The sequence below is a fragment of the Stenella coeruleoalba genome, assembly GCF_951394435.1.
Source record: "Stenella coeruleoalba genome assembly, chromosome: 10".
NCBI classification, from domain to species: domain Eukaryota; kingdom Metazoa; phylum Chordata; class Mammalia; order Artiodactyla; family Delphinidae; genus Stenella; species Stenella coeruleoalba.
The window spans coordinates 6,246,164-6,266,285 of NC_137156.1; positions in this window are offsets into that span (position 1 = coordinate 6,246,164).

Genomic DNA, 20,122 nt, shown 5'->3' on the forward strand with positions numbered 1-20,122 from the left:
TAATAGTGAATAGTTGGACAGGAAGCAATCATGATAAAATATCGCAGCGTTTTAGGAAGAATTCTATGGCATTTCTTGGCAGGATGAACTAAAGAGGATGGATGTCTAATGTTAGTGAAGAGTTTATAGCTCCCCTTTATTGATCCCAGGTCTAGGGTGAAACCACTGGAGTGGAGAGGCGTGAAGTGGGTTAGAGGAAACGTCTGGAGTCAAGAAAGTCAGGATTCTGAAGGACCAGAATGTCTCATGAAGCATCTACATATAAAATTCCCAAGAATGATGGCAGGATTAATCCTCATTTATAAAGATACCCTATATGGAAATAGGTCCTTGATAATTCAGAGAATTGACTTCAATCTTTGATTAGTTATTATAGCCTGGAAGATCGATTTCCAAGAAGCATCAAGTGTTCATTACCTGTATCATGTTGTATCTGTGCTTCTCAAACTTTAATGTGCATAAAAAATCACCTGGAATCTTGTTAAAATGAAGAAGCTGATTCAGGAATTCTGGAGTGGGACCTGGGATTCTGCATTTTTAAAATCTCCCAGGTTGGCTGCACCTGAGTAACAAGGTATGACATTTTTCAGTGAGAGCTTCAAATTGAATAACTTATTCTCCTCAAATCCCATGACTGTGGTTATAATTTGGAAAGTAGAGGAAAAAGCACTTTGTCTCTTATTCTAATATAACATAATTATCCTAATTTTGTGAGGAATAATTTCCCCTTAAAGTTGTCATCATACTATAAGTTTTATTTTCTAATTTTTACCTAACATAAAAGTTTGTATCATAAACTTTTCCATGTTATTACTTAAACATTTTTATTATGTGTTTAATATTCTATTGGGCATCATAGTCTCTTAATTATTAAGCTGATAATAAATTATATGAGATTTTTGATTGTTCAGAGGGTCGGCCTCCCTAACCCCCAAATTGTTCAAGGGTCAGCTGTAAATTCATAATTACCCACAATCCAATTACAACTAAGTAATATAAATGACATCAAATATTGAATTTATAGTTAGCATTTCCTTTTTTATAGAACTTTAAGTAAAGCTCCCTTGTAGTAAAAACACACTGAAAGCTCAAGAATTAAGATGTAGTCCAATCCAAGATTATTTTATTGTGAGTTGTCAGTTATAGATCATGAATGAATTTAAATGTCATGTTTAATTACCTTTAATAATGATTATTTTGTATTTTCTCCAAAAAAAAATGATTACTGTGGCATAGTTGATTTTCTTTATGTTAAGTTGTTATTAATCAGGACTATATATTCTCATATAGTGTTAAACAAATTTCTATTGCAAAAAATGCTTTAAAATTACTTTTGAAAATTTTTGCAAACCTTAAGTTAAGAGGCAACATTGGATGAGCTCGATTTAGGATTTTAGATCGAAATTAGCTTTAATTAATTCAGTGTCTTGATAAAGTCTCTTCTGGTTTTGTTATAATATTTCTAAAAGAATTTCAAATCGAAAAAATTGCTTTAGCCCCAATTTTCTTTTTGGTTTTTGTAAACTGACTTCAGGAAATCCACCATAAATTTCTATTGTATTTGTATTGTATCAGCTTTTGCCTGTTGGTAAAATAGTGGCAGCCTATGAATATCTGGGTATATTTTAAGTATTTATGGAATTTCTTTACTCTAGAATAAATTCCCAGAAATGGGAACTGATGAAAGGTGTGGGCATAATTGTGATTCTTCGTTCTTATTGCCAAATTAGATGAATTGGCTATTGTGTTCTCCTAGCTGCAATAGTAAGTGTATTTATGGATACTATAACCTTTTAAATGTTTGCTAATTTAATGGGTGACAATTTATAACCTGTCTTATTTTAATTCACCTACGACTTTGATTACCACAAAGATAGGTGGTTTTGCACTGGCGGTGTAGTAGGAGAACAAATTTCGTGAGCTCTGGAGTCAGACCCCTTGAGTTCAAATCTTTATTACCAATTCTAGATGGTATTTTTGAGGAAGTTACTTAACTTCTCTGTGATTTGTTTTCCTGCTTCGCAAAATCTAAATATTTATGGCATCAATGTCCCGCGGATGTTTTGAATATTAAATAGGATAACATTTGTAAAGACCTAAAAATAGTGTTTAGAGCATACAGATGGTCAATAGTTAGCAGTAGTAGTTATATTTTCAGTTATGAATGGTCTGTTTGTACTCTTTGCTTGTGGGCATTTGTTACTGTAAATGTTAATACTAATTAATAAAATGGAATAATTAATTCCATTCAAGGATGGAAGCAATGGTTTAGATTTGTACTGTCCAATATTGTATCCACTAGTCACAAGGGACAATTTAATTTAACTAATTAAATTTAAATAAAATAAAAGTTACGTTCTTCAGACATTTTAACCACATATCAAGTGGCAGTAGCCCCATATGTCTAGTGGCTATTGCATTGCACAATGCAGATTTACAGAACATTTTCTTGATCACAGCATGTTTTATGGACAGTGCTAATCCAGATAATTCCTGTTATTGAGATTAAGTGTCTTTTGAATCGTGAATTATCCAATTGTTTGCCTTAAATTCCCACTTCATTTTATTACTATAGTTTTGGCATTTATTGCTCTGTTATTTGAGATTTTCAGATGTATTTCTTTACTTTCTTAAAGTAACTCTAGTAATGACATAACAAAGTCATCCAGAAGAGGTGTCAGGAATAGGAATTTATGCTATGTTTGGATAAGTACAATCAAGGGAAAACAAAGTGCTCGAAATGTTTTACAATTTTTATAGAGATCGTAATGGAAAGAATTTCATAAACCAGATAACTTTTCATTTATTATTTTTCCAATAATAGACCAGATATAAGAATCTTAATTTCTTGAAATAGTTAAAATTTGTTTTTCTGTTATTTGTGTATTATTTATAATTATCAAATAGTGGTTTCTTACATATAGTTAACACATAACCAATTTTACTGGGCAGCAGAACATTGATATTGATAGTTGGAATCTAACAGGCTACTAATACGTTATTCTATTTTCCTTATACTAACTTTACTTGCTGAACAACTTGAGGTAGCAGACAAAATAGTAATACATAATAAATTGAATAAAAATTTAAAAGATGAAAATAAACAAAAATAGAATACTTAAAATTTTTGGTCTCGTAAGTCTTACTAGAATTCTTGGTGTTGAAGAATGGAGCATTTACCACTCAGAGAACATTTACATACATTTGAAATGAAATCCTGACCTCTAAAAGTGACTTCATGAATCATATGGCTTCCATATTGTTAGAAGCATATATATTAAGAAAAAGTAGAATACCAGGAGTAAAAGGGAAATGCTATAGGGATTCAAAGGAGGAAGCTAACCAGGTCATTTGAGGGAATCAAAAAGTGATACATGGACAGGTTAACATTAGAAATGGACCTTAAAGGATGGGGAGCACTTTCTTAAGAAATTTAAGAATATTCTTATAAACTCATGAATTCTCATATATTTGATGTGCTGCAATCCATTTCAGATATTATCCTTTTTGACTGTCTGGAGCCCCATCTTTGGCCTGTAGGGACCCTTCATATTGCTCCCTTCTCCTACAATATGACTCAATTAGTTTTTCATGGCTTCCTTGCTTTCCTCACAAAATGTCCAGACTTATCCTCAATATGTCCTGCCCTAGACTTGGAATCATAATGGGCAACATTTAAACAAGAATCTGAGATACTGGGGGAAAGTTTTGGAAGGTAGATGAAAAGCCATGAGCAAAGGCATTTATAAGTGTTGAGGGAGAGGTTGAGGTTGGAAAATGCTTCTGTAGGTCTACCCAAAGGAGTGGAGAGTGGGTGGATGGAAGATGGCATGGTTGTGGGGAACTGGTTTTAAAAACTGTAGGCAGTGATGAATTGTCTTATCATTATCATTTAATATTTTTAAACAGATGGATGACTTGATTGCAATTGAATTTTAAGAAGGCAGATTTAAATATGGTATGTTAGATGAGAAGAAACTGCAAAGAAATTAATTACAATAAATGTGATGAAAGCTGATGAAAATTGCAGCAGAATTGGACAATATTGTATAGATGTCAGGGATATTCTAGAAGTAAAATCCACAATACTCAGCTACCAATTAAATACAGGAGCTCAGCAAAACTAGGAGTCAAAAATATTACTGAACTTTGGAGCCTGGGAATATAGTCCTTCAACAGGTGTAGGAAGATGGAGAAGAACAATTGGATTTGTGGGAACACAGCTGGATTTGGGACACATCAAGGTAGATTAGGTATCTAAATTTAAATGTCCAGAAGGCAACTGGAAACACGTCTAAAGCTAAGGAGGGAAGAGAGAGAGAGATTTGGCAGTCTTTGATTTGGAGATTGCAATAAATCCATAGAAAGGGATATTAATTAAGAGATTGTACAAAGAGAGGAAAAGATGGCTTATTAGAGGATCTTGCACAGTCCTTATCATTTAAGGAGAAGGAAAACTGTAAGGATTTGTTGAAGGGGACTAAGAAAGAGACTGCATGGAGTCAGGAGGAATGAAGATTGGTAGCACGCAAACTAAGAAATGAGGAATTCTCAAGGGTGAGACAGCACTCAACCGAAGGTTACATAGAAGAGGAATTGGGAAAAGGCATTTTATTTTGCAGTTGTGTAGTCATCGACCAATGAAGGGTACACAATATAAGTGGAAAACCTCAAACGTGGGGATGACTAGGAATGGGTGTTCCTTGGGTTAAGAGGTTGAGGTCCGGAGGTCCTTATAGCCAAACAGGACTTCCCAGATGCAGGTGGGAGGGTTTATTCTAAGAGAGCCAGGAAGTAGGCAGAGCAGCAGCCAAAGACTGGATCTGAGATGTCAACAGGTGGTCAAGAGCTACAGGCAAGGTGGACATGGGCAGAGCACCAAGGCAAGGAGCAGACGGGCTAATAAATATCGAGACCTGAGACGTATTGTCAGGTGACATGACCGGAAGTTCTTTAGTTGTCTTTTAGTGCCACTTCTCAATAGGAGCTCAGGGCTCTTAAGCACAGTCCTGGAAGTGGTGGAGAGGAAGTCTGCAATAAATGAGATGAAACAAGCTGGAATGAGCAGGTCTGAGTACTTTTGCAAGAAGTTTTTGGTGAAGGGAAGGGAGAGTGACTTCAGGATGAAAAAGGATCAAGAATAGACTTTTTATGAGGTTACAGGAGAGTTGAATATGTTTATAGGCAGAGGAAAAGGATTCTGGAGAAAAAGGGGGATATAAAGATGGAAGCAAGAGGAAATAAGTTTGGAGACAGAAGTAAAAACAGCAGCAAACAGAAAAACGTAACCCCAACCAATTTAATTTTCCAGGCATCAGGCACTATTTTCTCATTTGGTTTCTGAGATTCGATGGTGTTTGTTATGCCGCAAGATCTGATTTATGTGTAGATGCAGTTTATTTAGTAGAATTGACTGGCAACTGGCTCAGATTCCAGGGGAAATACAGCAGGATTTTCATTTGCCAAGATATCACCAGTCACTCCTTATTTTCACTTTGGACAGTGGTGATGGTGGATTTGCATGAGGTGTCATACTTTCTTACTCAATTTCCCCTGTAGATCATGGGCATGAATTTTTTTTATAGTTGCTAGAAACGTTAGTACACTCTAAGGCCATGGAAGGGAAAAAAGGGAACCATCCTTATTTGAGTCTGAGTATATAAACTGACCTCAGTAGCGTGATGTCTTACCACCGGTCTGCTTTTCACTGGGAAGGGGGAAGGTGTATTTTCAGGATCACACTTTAATGACTCAATATCTTTAATATCAACCAGAATCATTATTCAGCTGGTACACAATCCCAAATTTAACTGATTAATTAAACGTTATACTCATTTCTATGAATCATAGATTCCATAGAGAACGTCACAGATTATTCTTCTTGACACTGGATTTTGACTTACCCATCTGAGAAATGGCTGTCTCCAGTTAGGTTGAAATATTTACCTATCCAGTTAGAAAGTAGAGTTCATTTAGCAAGAACGCAAATTTAGGAAAATATTCTCATAAACAGGAATTATTTTTTTTTCTTAAATTTGGCGTCCCACATGCCAGATGTTTCTATTCTGAGAGTGCGTGAGAGGAAAAACTCTCCTTATTTTATTTGTTTTTCCACCAGCACAATTATATATATTCCAGGAGAATCCTGGTATCTGAAATTACTCAGTGGAAAGATGACAGTTGTATAAATTTTCTCCAGCAGGTATAAAATACCCACTGAAGAAGGTGAGGACCTCAGACACCTTTTAAACTATCTGGTAGTCTGTAGGAACTCACAAAAGATATAAACATCAAGGCTTGAATGGAGCAGTCTTATCCCCCCACTCACTTTGTTCATTTCTTTCCAGTCATTTTCAGCGGAAGCTGCCAGTGAGGTTAATTCCTTGACTGTTCTGTCAAATGTTAGGCTCTAGTACACATACTTGTGTATATACGAACAACTGTTTTTTAATAACCTGCCAAGAAGCTATAATCTTCCATTGCGGTCCCCTTGGGATTTAATCAGAATGGTTTTCCACAGCCTGACATGTTTATGGGGCATAGGTAAAGAGACAGTTCATAAAACTGTCAATTTTCTGAGAAATTAAAGAAAAATTGGGCTGCTTAGTGCTTTGGCAATTCTGTGCTGCTGATACGAGCACGGCAAGCAATGAAATCAAAGGAAACATAACAAGATACTGATGCATTAGGTATGGGTGGGTTAAAAATAATGTACAAGGGCATTTGTCAATTTGAATGCATAAAGAGGCAAGTGGAGAAAGCAAAACATAAACTGGGGTAGCCTGACTTTGGGGTGTTTGGGGTTCAGGATGTGAATGCGGAACCACAACTTATTTGCATCTGGAAGATTTATCTATCATTTTGCTTAATAGGCAAGATCAAGAAACGGATTCTAGGGCAGAGGGTGGGTTGTAGAGTCTCCCTAGGGGAATGGTAATGTGATGAGCAGTGCTTTCATTTGGGGATTCTTCATTTAAACTATCTTTTGCTTCTTTAGGTAAAAGTTATTAGTCTAACATACACTCTGTATTGAGAATTAAGTCTGTGGAAACAAATGAAGCAAACATATCTTGGCCAGACCTATTTGTGCACTCTGTCTTTAATAAAGGTGTTCACTCTCTTATCCAGGCTCTAACTGTGGCAGGTGTTCATGACCAGGCCCCTGAATTAGCTCAGGCATAGCACCTGACCTGCAGTAGGAAACAGACCCGTCTGACAGTACCACAAGATCTTAAGTATTGGGCACAGCCAAGGAATGTTAAGATTACTAGGGTTGGGGAGGAAGGATTGGGAGTTTGGGACTAGCAGATGCAAACTATTATCTATAGGATGGGTAAACAGCAAGGTCCTACTGTATAGCCCAGGGAACTATATTCAATATCCTGTGATAAACTATCATGGAAAAGAATATGAAAAAGAATGTATATCTATGTATAACTGAGTCACTTTGCTGTACAGCAGAAATAAACACAACATTGTAAATCAGCTGTACTTCAATAAAATTTTAAAAAAAAGATTACTAGGGTAAGAGCTAATATTCAAGGAGGACCTACTTTATTCTCAGGGACCGTGTTGGGCGATTTTCATGCATTTCTCCATATAATTCTCCCAACCGCCTTCTGACGTATGTACTATTCTCATTTTACACATGAGAAAAAGGACACATAGAGGAGTTAAGCAGCCTGTCCAAGGTCATCTAGCCAGTGAGAGGCAGAGCTAGGATCAGGGGATCATTATCTACATTCTTTTCATGATATCATGTTGCCTTTAAAAGTACTGTAAAATGGTGGAGTACGTACAAAATATGTGTTTTGGAAGAAGAGGAAATCCAACATTGAGTGCTGCAAAAAATGGTTTTGGCTTGAGTACTAAGAACCCCCCTGTATTTTCTAAAAGCCCCCATCCTGGCATGGGTCACCTGGAAATGAGTGACATCTGAATAATATCACTCAGGACAGGGCTGGGGCTGGTAAAAAGCAGAGCTTGGAGACCAGGTGCCACTATGGTGTTTTGACCTTGTTCCTGGAGAGCTCCATCCCTACCATCTGGGGAGTCCAATTCATGTCCCGGGAGTTTTATTTATTCACCCATCTATTGGGTGTATGTGCTGTCACTGGGTATGCACACATTTTCAAAATGGGGTAGATAGTCTTGCTTGCAGAGTGAAAGGTCCCAGGTTTGGGAGTCACGTGGGCTTGGATTCAAGATTCTGACTCTGATACTTACTAACTATATAAACTTGGTTATTTTTTTGACCTCTATGTCACCCAGTTTTATCCCAGAAAATTGGGGAAAGTTGGATAGATACTTTTTAAATGTTGGTTTTATCTCCTTTTCTTGTTCTTTGAGACCTCCTAAGTTAATAGTAGATGTAGACACAGTAAGAATGAAAAGTAGGGCTTCCCTGGTGGCGCAGTGGTTGAGAGTCCGCCTGCTGCTGCAGGGGACAGGGGTTCGTGCCCCGGTCCGGGAAGATCCCACATGCCGCAGAGCGGCTGGGCCCGTGAGCCATGGCTGCTGAGCCTGCGCGTCCGGAGCCTGTGCTCCGCAATGGGAGAGGCCACAACAGTGAGAGGCCCGTGTACCGCAAAAAAAAAAAAAAAGAATGAAAAGTAAGATTATAATACTTACAATTTTGTAATGATAATAATAATGTAGTTTGCTGTAGCTTCTTCCATCTAAGGACCTAAAGATGATTTCATAATCATTAATTAATTAAAAGAGGTGTAAACTGGACCCTATAGGGGAATAATCAGCATATTCTGCCTGGGATCGGGAGGAATTTTTGCAAAAGAGATGATATTTGAACAACATGAAAAGCAGGTTTTTGAAAGGAGACCAAGGATGAAGAAAGTTTATGGGTAATCAAGAGCACACGGCCATCCTATGTTCTTGAAACACAATGTGTGTGTGTGTACACTTGTGTGGGTGAGGTTGCAGAAGTGATAAAATGAAGAAGCGCCAGAAGTTGAAGGTAGGTTGAGTCCCAGGGGTAAAAACTCTTTCACATTAACACTATTCTACTGGAATGAAAAGCCATTGAAAGATTTTAATCAATAAAGTTAGAAGAAAAGATTTGTATAGCTTCAACATTGGTTCAGCAGACATTTCCATAAGATGATAATAATTTAGTTCTGAGCCACTTAAATTATGTGTTGATGCCATCACTTCTGTACGCAAAACGAAACAACACTGTTCATTTCAAGTATGAGAAGCATATAAATAGTTCTAACAAAAGATGCAAAACCAGTGAGGTGGTTTAATTAACCCTTGAGTTACTTCCAGTGACAAAACCCCACTGAGTTGTTGAGAGAAGAAATCTGGGGGGAAAAAAGTCTTGTTGAAGAATACATCCTATAACAGAACATAGTCTTGATTGAAAAGAAATTAGGGATTTATACAGGATCAGGGATGCTGTGGATTAATAAAATCCATAGCACAGCACTTTTTAGCAACAACAATTTTGCTTGATTTCACAAACCAAGAGGCCTGCCAACATTGAAATTACCTCCAGAGTTAAGTGTCTTATAATTACAGTCTACGTAAAACCATAATTAATGCAATGTTATACTTACAATTTTGTAATGATGATAATCTAGTGTGTTTTAGCTTCTTCCATCTAAGGATCTAAAGGTGATTCATAATCATTAATTAATTAAACTTGTTAAGCATCCCAAGGATAAAGTAAATGGGTTATTCAGAACTCAATGCTCAGTTTAAAGTAAGTTTAATCTTCATTTGGAACTACTATAAAATAAATAAGTGTTGGGGAGAGGGAAAATAAAGTGTGGTTAGTTGGAATTGATCAGAGTGTTGATATCACCTTCTTTTAAATGTGTCATTTCCAGCAAGTCTGCCAGAGCACAGAAAAATGAGTAACCTCATGGAATAGTGACTCTATTATAAGTCTTAGGTGCTGTTAGAAGGTCACCTATGGACATATGGCAAAGAACTAAGTCCTTTTAGGTGAAATGATTGGTATGAAGGTAGGGGTAATAATATCCTTTGTTATGATTCTTGAACAAAGCAGAACTTGGTTCTGGATGTGTAATTGTACTATCTGACTATTCTACCAGTGACGCGTTTGCAGTTCTAAGTTGTATTATACTTTATTATTTTATTGTAATACTTGACCAAAAAATGAATTAGGTTTGTAATGTTTATAACTTATTCTGGCACAAAGATAATTTAGAAGCACGTGTCCAAAGAATGTTATTGTTCTGAGTTCATTTCAAACAAATTTATCTTCCCCTACAGAAAAATTGTTTTACCTTGTTAGAATTACTTAAGAAAAGATGAAAACTTGATGTTGAAAGTTTTAAATTGTTCATATGTTAATCTCTTTTGAAAAGGCCAAGGCAGAGTTCTTCCTTATTCTTATGTATGATTTTGACCAAAGGTATTATTACAGGGTATTAATGTATCCCTCATTGCTTTACATTATTTTCAAGCAATTGGTTGCAGAAAAAATGATATTGGATGTAGCAATAAAATATTTAACTGACCATAACTGTTAAAGAGTGGAATTCATCATATATACAATAAATGGTACCATAGAATAATTTCTGTAGCCATGATACACAAATTAGATCAGTATATTTATTATAATAAAATTATTAAAATAAACTTAGTATATAATAAATATACTTTTGTCACAACCGATTAAAATTGTTTTACTGGTTTATTTTCTTTCTTAAGGATAAAAAGAGATAATCCATCTTGTCTGTGTAATTTGTCTCCTCTTTTTTCTTTTTTTTCTCTATGTGTATAACTGTTCAATTTCTCTTTCTCACAGAGGACTGCATTTATTTTCATTATACACTGAGTTGTTTCTCTATTTTTTTGATCCATTTCTTCCAAGATTTTGAAATCATTAATGTTACTCCTAGGAAAAGTATCAGAAGTCATTAGATACAGATTTTGTGCGATTTGTCTTTGATAAACCACAAAACATCAGAGGGCGAATACTTTAGCAGCCCAGGACATTATATTTTTATTTCTTGCTATTTGACGTCTTGTGTCTTTATCATTTTATCAAGTTACTAAGCCACTTATTGGCTTTTACACGTTCCTAAAGTAAAACCAACTAAATAACTGACATATTTCTCTCTCTCTCCACATATATAATAAAATAGAAATAAAGAATAAAATGGAAAAGAATGGAAATCAAGGAGAGATGTGCTAAAGGTCACTGAAGTACTATAGAGAATTCATTCAGATCAAAGAAAGTTGGAAGTTATTTGACAGTGTTTAACAGGAAGCAGCTGCGTCGGGAAATCTTCTGTAATAATTTATTCTTCTTTAGACTTGCAGAGGACTGTGCTGTCTCCAAAGAATTCAAATCATTGAATGTGGTCACCCTTTTCTGATTTCCTTTGCCTATTCAGTTCAGGAGATGTGACGCCGTGCGATGAGTCAGTGTATGTCTGATGGAAGTGTCAGCCTCTGTAAGTTCTCTGCCCCAGGATCCAGGGGTGAAGTGCTTCAAAGCACATTTTTGGTGAAGCAGAAATAGCCTGGCCTTTCCTGCACTTCCCATGGCTGTGGTAGATGGAAAGCAATGAACTCAGAATTCTCAGGTTGGTTGAGCCATTGTACCAGTGAGCTTTGCTTCAGGAACCCTGGATATTGCCGCATGAGATTACATTTCATTTGTTCTCGGATGTTTGCAGCTGAAGGACCACATTTTAGGGCTGAAATTTCTGACACACAACCAACCTCACCAGCTTCTACTGCCCATAAATAAATATGCATCAGAATTTGCTAGAATTTGTTGCAAGATTGACCTTCTGTTTCATGAGTTCATGATAATGTAAAGCCTGGTTTTATCCACTGTCCAGGTAAAATAATAAATTCGTGTTATTACCTAATTGTAAACAAAGAAATTAACAGGTCAGGGGAGGAACTCTGGATCATTAGAGAATATTTGTGAGAACTTCTACTAGATATTGTGAGAAACAGGAGAAAAAAATGCTGTAGTTTACAGTGAAAGTCACTGGCCTTCAAATTCATTATTACCAGAAAGTCTGAAATCAAATAGTATGAATTCTATTCTCTGCCATTGACATTGGAGAATCAACTGTAGTAGAATTAGCTGAAGAGACTTGCAGATCATCTGGGCAGCCCCTTCGCACCTCGCTTACCTCACTCTTTTTCAGAAACAAAGAGGTTAAGTGATTGATGAAGGCCTTCAAGCTTCCCACATCTGCTCTCTTTCCCCAGCAAGTGCACGTGTCAGTATCCTCACATGTTCTCCTTTTCTCCTCTCCCATTTCTAGAAAGAAGTGTCTTTGCTCAGGTGTTAAGTTTAAGACTGATACCACCCCCATGCCTTGACTCCATCCTTTCCTGAATCCAGAGGACGGCTCTGGGGTCTTCTTCCTACAATGACCTTTATTCCTTCCTTTATTTAACTTCTCTCTCACTTCCCATAAAAGGAAATCAAACTGCCCTGCATCCAAACCTCCCATCAGCTTGGTGATTTTTGGAAAATGTTTTGAACATCTTATTCGGGAAAATACACACACACACACACACACACACACACACACACACACACACAGACGTAGAGAATAATGAGCCCCCATTCATGCAACACTCAACTTCAACAATCCCTGACTCCTGGCCAATCTCGTTTCATCTCTACCTCCACCCATTGCCTCTAGATCAGAGTATTTTGAAACAGATTCCAGATATTAAATCATCTCTAGGATTCATCACTAAAATGAAAGAACTCTTTCATTAAACATGACAGCAATGTCATTCTCACACTTTAAAATTAACAGTAATACTTTAATAACTATCAAATATCCAGTTAGTGTTTGAATTTCCTCAATTGTCTTGGATAATTTTTTAAGAGTGTTTGAATCAAGATTCAGATAAGACCGTCCTTTGCAATTAGTTGATGTATCTCTTGTCTCCTCCCCCTCCCCCCGTCCCCCCCCCCCCGCATTTCTGTAACTTATTTGTTGAAAAATCTGTGTATTTGTTATGTGGAGTTTCCCACAGTCTGGATTGTGCCGAAGACATCCTGTCGTGTCGTTTAGCAGGTTCTGACCCCTATGATTCCTACAAATTGGTAGTTGCATCTAGAGGCTTGATCAGATTCAAATTTTATATTTTTGCAAGAAATACCTTCCAGACAGTGTTCTGCACCTCAGTTAGGGGGTGGATAATGGCTGGGTGTCTCTTGTGACATTGGAGTCAATTGACCAGACCCAGCGGCCCACACACCACGGGGGGCAGAAGCAGTGGCAGCGACCTGCTCTGGGTCCAGGCAATTAGGGGTGCGTTGCCTGCAGTAACTTGCATCCTAAAGAGGGTTTAAACAGCAATATAACTAAGTAAAAGCTGGAGCACTTTTTATTATTACCGAGACCACTAATTTTAAGTAATATCTCTGAAAAATCTTCAGCTGGACTAAGTTATAAACAATTGCTGCGGTTACTGTTGAGTTTTAATAATATATATGTAAGCATAAATTAGCACATTTTAATTACCTATCCTTTCATAAACATTTTCTTCTACATGGAAGTTAGTTTGCAGAAATCCAGTTTCACACTTGGTCTTAACGCACAAGGACTGGGTGGAATGTTTCCATTTTAAGGATAATTTCCTAAGCTTTTGGGAGCTCTGGGTGTAGTCTGTGACTTTGGTCCCTTTGAGGCTACATAGTCTTGTTTAATTCCAAAATCCAATAATATATCATAATCATTGTCAAGAGGAACGCACAGAATGCACGTTACTTTACTTCTCAAGTGATCATTTTGTGTGACAACTTGACGTTATTCACATGCTGTTTGTTTTTTGAATTTAACTTCATTTGTTCTTAAATTTAAAAGACAATAGCGCGTGAATTGCAAGGTATAAAAGTTTTGTTTGGTAAATGCAAATTTTAGTTCATACATCAAATTTTACTGTATTTGATTTACATGTTTAAAATTGGAATTCTTTCTTTTTCATTGTTAATTTTTATAAACTAAAGAACATATTTGTATAGGAAGGCAGGGCAAACCCTTTATTCTTTCCCTTTATTTACTAGTTTTCAAAATAACGAGTTGGTTCCCTAACATCCTCCAAAGGTAAGGAATTCGTTTTTGTTTTTGTTTTTATGAACTCATCGATTTAAATGTATTTGATGTGTCTTGCAACACATTAAATCAATGGCAATCAGATTGCAATTATTACCCTTATGGCTGCCTCAAATGCCCATGTGTGGCTAGTGTGGAGGTCTCTTCAGGTTAGCTCCTGAGTCCTTTTGATACAACCTTAAGAGTCTTTGGTAGCTTTTTGCTTTTTGGTCTAAGGTGTTTCAGGCACATTTTGTACTTTCCCTTTTCCTCGCGCGGCATCAGTCATTTCTACAAAGAGTGCTGGTTTCTTTTAGTGTGAAATAGTGTTTAAATGCAGTCATCTGAGCGCTAATGGCGCTCGTTTTCAGTGGAGAGTGCTAGGGAAACAAAAAAAGGTAAAACGTACAATAAATTAATACAGATATTTCCAAGTCAAATTCGGATTCCAAGATTTTCACTTGCCACCTTCCATATTACATCTCTAACTTCCAATGAAAATTCCAGTTCTCGGTAATGCCAACCTAAATACGGATTTGCTTTATTACGCAATTCATGCCCAATAATCTCAGAAGAGCAGTACCAATTCTACCGCCCCCCACTCTGATTACTGTAAACATTTAAAAGCTTTTTCATGATTACTTTTGTCTATAGGATCTCTTCAACTAGGGATGTGCAGTCATATTATTGTGTTTTAAAGTCACTTGAAAATTTTCCTCTTTTTAAAATTGTGTCAGCGTGCTGCCTATTTAGGTTCATTTGTTTCATTTGGCTTTAGATTACAGATTGCTTTTTAACATTTAATTTTGGTTTACCATTATGTAAACTATTTACGTGGTTCCCAGATGAATTCTACAGAGTAAGGTATATTCAAAGAAGTCTATCTTCTCCTGCTTCCTCCCCCTCTCACCTTTACGTGTCCTCTTTAAAACATTCTGGTTTATTCTTCCATTTGTAGTATAAGCAAATATTGGTTTGTGCTTGCATTTGTTAATAATTACAAATAGAAACAATAGCTTATGATACACACTATTCTACCTTGGGCATGTTTCTTAAGTTCTCTCGTACTGTCGTTGCTAAAATAAGCGTAATGATACCTATGCTGAGAGTCTCCACATGCATTAAATGAAATCATGTCTATGAAGGGCTCACAACGGCTCCCGGCACACATGAGGTGTTGGCTTTCCCCTCTCTCTGAACTCTCAGTCCAAATCCTCCCCATATGTAAAGGACCTCCTCTAAGAGGCCGGCTCCACCTCATATCTACAAATTTTGTGAAAGTTCCAACCAAATTTTTCACCTTCTGTCTTTCTCCTTAATGATTTCTCTTACAATCATTGAGAAATACACAAAATTTCCTCAAAACCTAAGGACACAAAAAACAGATATTAAATTCATGGCATGTTTTTAGAGTTTACTTTACTTTCCCTGAACATATGTATATATAAATTGGAGTAAAGTATCTTTGAAAATCAGACCTTCTTTTTAACTTAAAGCATTCAGAGGAGCAGGGATCCCAACTTCGGCTTCCTCAACTTCTGAAGTAACACTTGTTTTATTGGTCAAATTCTCTGACATGGTGGAGCACAGAATGACTTCTCTTTTTGTCTTTAACGCTTAAAGTCGGTTTAATCTATCCTTATCACTGCTTTTATAAACTAATTCCTCTAAAAGCTAGTTATGATGAGGAGGAAAAAGCAAATTCTAAAACAAAGTCTACTTTCTTTTTCTCAGCAAGTGTCTCTTTCTCTCTTTTTTTTTTTTTTTTTTTTTTGCGGTACACGGGCCTCTCACTGTTGTGGCCTCTCCCGTTGTGGAGCAGAGGCTCCGGACGCGCAGGCTCAGCGGCCATGGCTCACGGGCCCAGCCGCTCCACGGCATGTGGGATCCTCCCACACCGGGGCACAAACCCGTGTCCCCTGCATGGGCAGGCGGACTCTCAACCACTGCGCCACCAGGGAAGCCCCTCCTTCTCTATTTTGAAATGAGGAGACACAGTTGAAATGTGATCATTTCATCCATCCATCCATCCAACCATTTATTCAATCATTCCTTCACCAATCACTCAGAATTGCTCCACTCGGTAGAAAGAAAATCAGCTTTGGGCTCACACATCTAATATGAAAATGACATTCTGCCTCTTGCTAGATGTGTGATCTTGGAAAATCTACTTAACCCCTCTGAGCCTCAGTATTCTGAAGTGAACTATCAGATTGACAACACCTTCCTTTGTGTTGCGTGGCCAACCTGCAAATAAATGTATGGAGGGCAGCAAATGTATCTTCCTCTCAAAATAAGGTGTGAGCCTAGACAAGAAAAACGTTTGTCTGGGTCACTGTTTAGTGCCATTTGGTTTGGCTGATGATTTTGTCCTGCCTAGAGTAGGAGCAATGTAGACTATGGAGCTGGGAAAGGCCTTAGACTTCATCCTGTTCCACTTGCTTATTTAATAGATGAGAACATTTGGGTCCCGACAGGGTAAAAGAGACTTGCCTTAAAATCAGATCTGCTAAACTGTAATGCATGATATTGTTTGCGCTTTTATTTTTCACTTTATCCTTTCCTTCTTATTTCACAATAAAAATGAGTACCTTTACTTATTTATCTTTAGAAAATTACCTTTCTTTGACATTCAATATTAAAGAAAGGATATCTACTTTCTAATCCACTTTTTTCTTCTTACAGTATATCTTGGGATATTGAAAATATCCCACTTTTACAAATAAATCAATAAATTTAAAGAAATGCCAATCTAAATCTCCAAAATATACTTTATAGAACTTTCTAAGTAAATTATAAAGATTATATGGAGGAATGAAAGAATAGAGATAGGCAAGACATTTTACAAAGAGGAATGAGGAGAAACTTTTTCTACAGGTACCAGAATATAATATAAAACTATAGTAAATATAATTATGTGGTTTGGGCATGGAAATGAAAAAATAGATCAATAGAATAGACTAGGTTCCAGAAAGAGACCATGCCTATAATAAAAATGACACTTTAAATCAGTGGGAAAATCGTTTAATAAATGATATTGGGATAACTGCGTCACACACGGATAAAAATTCAGAATTCTACCTTATATACATAGTCTACACACAAAAAAATAGACAATATACTGTTAAAAATAAAGAAAAAAATCAGTCCTATACATATGTAATGAATATTGCAATCCCATGTGCGTTTAAAGTAGCGTGTGTATATATGTACACGTGTGTGTGTGTGTGTGTGTGTGTATAATGTCAAGGAAAGAATCATCAGAGTATAGGGAAGAGGTTAAGAGAAACGTATTTTTTAATCTCTATATCTGTATTTTTAATATTTCAAACTTTTCTATTATTTTTGTAATTATAAAAGAAACAGTCCAAAGTACAAAAAACACTTCACTGAGTTGTACATTTTCTAAAAATTTCTGGCCAATTGTATGTGTGTGTGTGCATTTTGTAAACCAAATCCCATATGAAATTAAGTAAGGGAACTATTATTTTTTGGAAAGCTAGAGTGTTTCCTTTCAAAAAAGTGACAATCCTCCCCATATCTCTCCAGGTCTTAGGTTTAGGAACTGGCATACCTGGTTTTCTTTAATGGTGTTTATTTACCCTTGATATCTGGGGGACCTGACGTAGACTAACCATGTCATGCTGACTTCTGAAAGGTGGGGTCTGTCATGGACTCTGTTACTTCTGCTTAAGCTTTTGTTGAAGAAACTTTTCCGCAGCTGAAATGAAGTTTGAAGACTAGAAAACGAGTTTTTTCCATGTGCCCTAGTGGAACATGGGATAATGAGGTTCTGATGTATAAATATATTCATTTTCTGTGATGCTATGTGGGTACACTGGTATGGGTAAAGAACCAGGATAGGTTAAATACATATAATAAATAAAAACGATAGGAAACACTTACAGGTGGAAGACTTTTTAAACATGCTTTCTGTGTATGAACTCACTTAATCTTCACAATAACACTCAAGTTGTTTTATTTATGGGGAAACTACAGCACAGAGAGGTTGGAAAATTGCCCACAGTCAGAGAGCGGCTAGGTGTTGGTGCTAGAACTATGGTCCAGGCAGTTTTCTACCTGAGTCTGTCCTCTAGCTACAGCCAATCACGCAGTGGATATTCTTGCATACGTTTTCTTGTATCCACATGTACAAGCTTTCCCTAAGTGTGGAATTCTTGGTCCTAGTGTGGGTTTGAAATCTCAGGGGTTTTCAGGGTGAAATTCAAAACTGGCCCCTGGATAGGGAAGGCAAGGAGAGATCAAAGAAAGAGGCAGAGGACCCAGATTGGTAGGTGGCAGGTTGAATAAGCAAGGGAACTTACCTGCCAGGCTTGACTTGAGTGGCCACAAGATGAGTAGGTCTCCACACCCACCTGCCAGAACCTCAGGAGTTTATATAGAGAGGCCTTAAGGGGGTTCAGGCACGTATCCGGTCTGGATGATCTCAACAAAACATTACTCTCAAGGCCGCTTCCTTCAAAAGGCTATTAGTGAGAAACCGTGGGCAGAACCGCATTCCACGGCGTGGGGGGTGAGTCAGGAACCTCTAATTGCCTGGGTCCAGCTCTCTGGTCAACCATCTTCTCTGTGACCTTCTCCAACACCTCGGTCAGACTTAGTCATCTGCAACTTTCCTAGATATTGCCTATTTCTCCACATCCTTTCTAACACTTTAAAACAACTTTTCATATTGGTCAGTCTGATGTGTGTGAAAAGGTAGACTCTTGTGTTTTTAATTTTCATTCCATTTACAACTAGAGAGGTTGACATGTTTTAATTTTTTTTATAGATGGGTAAAATTTTATTTTTATATTCCAAGTACTAAGCCATATATTCCATGTAAATATTCCTGGGCTCTTTGTTCTGTTGCTTTGGTCTATTTCCCTAGCCCTGCACAAATACACATTCTCATAGTCACATGAGATTTTCTTACTGTTTTTTCTCCTCTCACTCTTTTTCCTCTTTCTCCTCCTCCTTTTTCTAGAACATCTTGCATCTTATAGGACAAATCCCTCACCACTTTCTTCTTCAAAATAGAATTGACTATTGGTGGCATGTTAGCTCTCTCATATAAACAGTGAGATAAAGTTATCAAGTTCCAGAAAATAAACCTGTTGCGTTGAGTATATGGATTAACTTGGGAGAATGGATATGCTAGTTCTGTCCAGCAAGCACTTTCTGCAAATGTTGGAAGCTCTAATTACGTTAGCTGCTGAATCTTAATGTGTAATGAATTTTACTGGCTTTTCAGGAGCTGGTTGCCAAAAGAGACTAACAACTTCTAAAGTAACTACACACGGTCATGGCCCCTGTCAGATGTCAAGTGCTGTGGTTAAAGTTTTAGAAAATTTATTATCGATAAATAAATTTACAATAATAAATTTCTCAATATTTATTATTGTTGTTTTAATAAATATTGAGCCAAATCTGTAATGTTTAGAGTAATGCGACCAAAGGAAGGTAAACCTCAGCTGACTTCGTCTGCATCCAGCTGCCCAGGCTCATGGATTAAGGTCACTTTAAAGCAAATTGTTGTCCAGTTTTGCAATTTCATTCTTACTTGACAAGTATAAACTGATAAATAAAATGTCAAGCCCTGAAGTCTGCTTTGCAGTCAGAAAAGAGCTGTGCTGGGAATTGGTGATAGTCGTGATAGTCTAGACTCTGTGACATGGGCGTGCCTGTGCCTTGGTTTTCTCTGTGTTGTTCAAGTTCACATCTAATGAAATGCCTTCCCTTCCATAACATGTCCGCTCACGTGCTCTCTCAGCTTTTCTCCAGCTCCAAAACTTGGTGACTCTGGGTCTGACGCGGCATGAGGAATAAGAAATGAATGGCCCTGGCTCCTAGTTTCAAAGTGGAAAATCGTTAAACTGTTATGTGAACCTGACTTGATGGCATGCAACTCACAAAAACATTAGAAAGAATAATTGGCGCTCTCTTCTCCCAGAAGCAAAGGGCAGATTTTAGTAGACAAGAGAGATTTGAATACAAATACCAAATACCGAATATCTGTGTTCAAGGTCTGCTTCCGTCACATCCATATCATA